The 5,000-nt window shown below is 61.9% G+C and overlaps 1 non-coding gene across 1 annotated transcript in view; it reads left to right on the forward strand.

Moving 5' to 3' along the window:
- Positions 1 to 3,240: 3,240 nt before the first annotated feature.
- Positions 3,241 to 5,000, forward strand: part of LOC121365247 — a 4,598-nt gene continuing 2,838 nt past the window's right edge. The window contains exon 1 of the ribosomal RNA XR_005956977.1: positions 3,241 to 5,000. This exon is cut by the window's right edge and continues 2,838 nt beyond it. This is a non-coding gene — a ribosomal RNA (28S ribosomal RNA).

The raw sequence follows: 5,000 nt of genomic DNA on the forward strand, positions 1-5,000 counted from the left end.
GGACTGAGAATTGAGTGTTAGAAGGGATTTGAGTGTTAGAGGGGTGGGGGCAGGAGGAGTGTTTTGGAGGTGTTCCATTGTGGATTGTTGTGTGTGGGTTTTTTCCCTTTTGTGTCTATGTTGTAGATTAATAAAGTGTTGGGGTTTTTTTCCCTCCATTCCCAAGTTGGAACCTGCTTTGTTCTGTTTCCGGGTCAAATCTCACAGTAACCATTTTGGAAATATACCTTTCATGGGGGCACTGGCACTGTGCCAGGGTCAATCCATGACAGGCGGCTACCTGGTTGATCCTGCCAGTGGCATATGCTTGTCTCCAAGCTTAAGCCATGTATGTCTAAGTACACATGGGCGGTACAGTGAAACTGCGAATGGCTCATTAAATCAGTTATGGTTCTTTTGGTCGCTCCTCTCCCGCTCCTTGGATAACTGTGGTAATTCTAGAGCTAATACATGCGAACCTCTGGGGACGCGTGCATTTATCAGACCAAAACCAACCCGGGCCCACCCAGCAGCTTTGGTGACTCTAGATAACCTCAAGCTGATCGCACACCCCAGCGGCGGCTACGACCCTTTCGAATGTCTGCCCTATCAACTTTTGATGGTACTGTCTGTGCCTACCATGGTGACCACGGGTGACGGGGAATCAGGGTTCGATTCCAGAGAGGCAGCCTGAGAAACGTGCCGGCAGGCGCAGGTAGCCTGTTGAACCCCATTCGTGATGGGGATTGTAATTCTTCCCCGTGAACGAGGAATTCCCAGTAAGTGCGGGTCATAAGCTTGAGTTGATTAAGTTCCTGCCCTTTGTACACTCCGCCCGTCGCTACTACCTATTGGATGCTTTAGTGAGGTCCTCGGATCGGCCCCGGCGGGGTCAGCCGCGGCCCTGCCGGAGTGTCAAGAAGACGGTCAAACTTGACTATCTAGAGGAAGTAAAAGTCATAACAAGGTTTCCATAGGTGAACCTGCGAAAGGATCATTACCGGTGGGGCTGGCGGCTGCTGTGTTGCCAGGCCATCTGGCCCACCACGCACTGCGTCCTCCCACACCCGCTCTGTTTCGCTCGCTCGGCCCCAGGCCACCGGCCTCAGTCAGAACCGGGGGCCACACGCCCTTCCCTAGGGCGCGGCGGCTTGTTGGCCAAGCCACCGTGCGCCATGTGCCGCAGGCCCAGAGAGAGATGGAGGCGCGTGGCACCCCCGGGGGTGGATGGGGAGCCACTCGGCATGGCTAAGCGCCGCGCGTGCCTGCCACCGTGAGTGCTGGCAGGGCTCTCCCCGAGCTAAGCTGTGCATCGCGACCGGGCCTCGAAGCGTGGCATGCTTCCCCACCACTCCACTGCGCCAGTCTGCTGCTGGTCTGTCCCCGCTGGAGGGCGGCAGGGTGGCCAGCTCCGAGGCTCTCGCCACCGTGGACGGCGCCACTGAACGCAGGTCGCTGGTGCACATGTTGGCGTGGGCAGCACTCGTGGCCTGAGTTCTCCCGAGCCCAGCTCTCCTCTCGGTGCGCGAGCCCCTTTCCTCGCTCCTTCGCCCATTGAGCGACGCACGGGTCAGCGGCCGATGGCGACTGGGGAGGGACCTGGTGGCAGGGCCTCCTTAGGAGCTCTGAGGAGGCAGCTCCACCGGCCCTACCTGCACCCGGGATGGGGCCTTTGCCGGCTGGTGAAATCCTGCTCTCGGGCAGTGGAGGAACTCCAAGGGCCGAGCTTCCAGGCATTCCAGGCCTTGCTTCAGGGCCCGCATGCCCCCCGCGCCTGCCACCTGCCCCCGGGGTGGTGCGGTGGCAGCGACGGTGGCATTCCTCCCCCCGTCGGGGCAGCGGTCTCTCGGCAGGGTTGGAGAGGTGCTAGGTCGTCAGGCCGCGTCTCCTTGCCGGCGGGGCGGCCAGAGTCCTGGTTGTCCTCGGGGCTACTGGGGGAGACCCCAGGCCCTGAGAAGGACGCTGCCGTGGTGGCAGCAGATGTCGGGTGCGCCGCTCCTGGTGGACGCTCCCCCGAGGGGGCCGCGGGAGAGGCACCTCTGCAGGGCCATGCAAGTCGTTTCCCTCACCCCAGGGCCATGTACCTAGACTTCCGCGCCACGGCAGTCCCCAAGTTCCCTCAGCATCGTCAAACGCTGCAGGACCGAAAGGGCCCGCCGAACCGGGCGGCGGTTTAAAGACTCGCCCGGGCTCGGCAGAGAGGCAGCGGGGGCGGACTGACCCACTCCCCTCAAAACGGGACCCCCCGCCTTTTCGCTGACCTTTGGAGCGTTCCATGGGTGTTGTAGTGTGCTTTTATACTTTGTAATAGTTTTGATTTGTAATCTTTTTTTTTCTCCGCCATTTGTGTGCTCGTACAGTTGAAGCCAGGTGTGCTCCCGCCCGTCCTCGGCGCAAGACAAAGGGGCCACTTCGCGTGAGCGGGGTTGGTGCTGAAAGCCAGACAACTCTTAGCGGTGTATCACTCGGCTTGTGCGTCGATGAAGAACGCAGCTAGCGGCGGCGGCAGCAGCGGCCCGCGGGTGCCCGGAGGGAAGGAGGTAGGGGCGCGGCGAGGGGAGCAGTTTCCCTTGGCGGCCTCAATTCTTTCTCTGCGGCCCGGTGGGCATCGTTGTAGCAGTCATTGTCATCGTCGTTGCCGCACAGAGCCTTCACCCCCCTAAAAGGAGACTCTGGGAGTGCTCCATAGCTCCCCGCTCCCTGAGCGAGCCGCTGGGGCTGAGCTCGACCTCTCCGGGGCCACGCCCCGGTGTGGTGGCAGTGGCTGGGGAGAGAGAGAGCAGGTGTCGAACACGTCACCAAGGGCCTAGAGAGAGAGGGCCAAGAGGGGGGAGGGGGGGCGAGGCACGGGCCTCGCCCCTGGCCTCCCTCCCATGTGGGTGGCTGTCTGCGGGCTGGTACCTCGTGGGTACCGTGCCGTGCTGCTGTTTGCGCGTGAGGCTGGAGCGCCAGGGAACATGGGTTGTGACCCCCTCCTCCTTCGTTGGTCCCCTCTGTGGTGGTCTTGGGGCATAAGGACGTCATCATTCTCGTCTCTCTCCCTGCCGAGGCCGTCGTGCACCGCCCGGCCGGTCCCCTTCGGGGCCGTCTCCGCTGCCCTCCCTTTTCGGTTCTAGTCTCCGGGATGGGGTCTCCGTCTCTGCGTCTCTCCCTCTGGCTCTCTCTTGCCCTGGCGTGTGGGCGCCAGGGGGGAGGGAGGGGAGGGTTGGGCGGGAGAAGCCGGCCATCGGTGCTGGATGGTGTGGGGCCACTTTGGGCTTGCGACCTCAGATCAGACATGGCGACCTGCTGAATTTAAGCATATTAGTCAGTGGAGGAAAAGAAACTAACGAGGATTCCCTCAGTAACAGCGAGTGAAGTGGGAAAATCCCAGCACCGAATCCCCGCCCCACGGTGGAGCACAGGACATGTGGTGTACAGAAGCCCTCCTTCCCGGTGGCACTCTTGGGGGACCCAAGTCCTTGTGATCGAGGCCACAGCCCACGGATGGTGTGAGGCCAGTAGCGGCCCCCCGGCGTGAGGGGCCTGGGGCTTCTCGGAGTCAGGTTGCTTGGGAATGCAGCCCAAAGCGGGTGGTAAACTACATCTAAGGCTAAATACCGTCACGAGACCGATAGCCAACAAGTACCGTAAGGGAAAGTTGAAAAGAACTTTGAAGAGAGAGTTCAAGGGGGCGTGAAAACATTAAGAGGTAAACAGGTGGGGCCCGGGCAGTCTGCCCGGAGGATTCAACCCCTGCCAGTTGCGGTCAGCCGGCGCGGGTTTGGCAGATCCTCGCCTCCCCCTCCCCTCCATCCCCCGGGTGAACTTGTCTGCGGGGGCTGGCCGGGGGGGGGTGGGCGCATTTCCTCCGCGGCAGTGGGACACGACCGGCTCTGGGTCGGCAGGGAGGGCCTCCGGCCGGCAGGTGGCCCAGAGCCGCGTGAATGGTGTCCGGTGTTACAGCCCCCAGGCAGCAGGTCTGGCTGAATCCTGGGGCCGAAGGAGAGGACCGCCGCTGCACCTTCCTCCCCCCCCATCGGCGGAGCCGCTGTCAACCGGGGTGGACTGCACTCAGTGCGCCCTGACCGCGCGGCACTGCTGGGCCGGGCTCACAGGCCGCGCTCGGGCGCCCGGGGTCTGCGGCGATGTTGGCTACCCACCTGACCTGTCTTGAAATACGGACCAAGGAGTCTATCACGTGCGTGAGTCAGGGGCCATTGGCGAAAGCCCTTGGCTCCATGGTGAGGGCTGGCGGGCACCAGCTGAGGTGGGATCCCGGGACGCGTGTCACACCTGGCAGCCCCGGGCGCACCACCGGCCCATCTCGCCAGCCACCCCCTTGCGGGGCTGGGGAGGTGGAGCGTGAGCGTCCATGCTAGGACCCAAAAGATGGTGAACTATGCCTGGGCAGGAGGAAGCCAGAGGAAACTCTGGTGGAGGTCCGTAGAGGTCCTCACGTGCAAATCCGTCGTCCGACCCAGGTCTAGGGGCGAAAGACTAATCGAACCATCTAGTAGCTGGTTCCTTCCAAAGTTTCCCTCAGGATAGCTGGCACTCGGCAATGGGCAGTTTTACCCAGTAAAGGGAATGATTAGAGGTCTTGGGGCCGAAACGATCTCAACCTATTCTCAAACTTTCAATGGGTAAGGGGGCCGGCTCGCTGGCGTGGAGCAGCGCCGTGGAATGCAAGTGCTCAGTGGGCCACTTTTGGTAAGCAGAACTGGCTCTGCATGATGAACTGAACGCCGGGTTAAGGCGCCCCATGCCGATGCTCATCAGAGCCCAGAAAAGGTGTTGGTTGATCAGGACAGCAGGATGGTGGCCATGGAAGTCGGAATCCGCTAAGGAGTGTGTAACAACTCACCTGCCGAATCAACTAGCCCTGAAAATGGATGGAGCTGGAGAGTTGGGCCCGTACCCAGCCGTCGCTGGCAGTGCAATGCCCATGGGGGCTAGGCGGCTATGAGTAGGAGGGCCGCTGCGGTACGCCTTGAAGCCTGGGGCGTGGGCCAGGGTGGAGCCGCTGCAGGTGCAGATCT

The sequence above is a fragment of the Pyrgilauda ruficollis genome, unplaced genomic scaffold (genome assembly GCF_017590135.1).
Source record: "Pyrgilauda ruficollis isolate IOZ18807 unplaced genomic scaffold, ASM1759013v1 scaffold912, whole genome shotgun sequence".
Taxonomy (NCBI): Eukaryota; Metazoa; Chordata; class Aves; order Passeriformes; family Passeridae; genus Pyrgilauda; species Pyrgilauda ruficollis.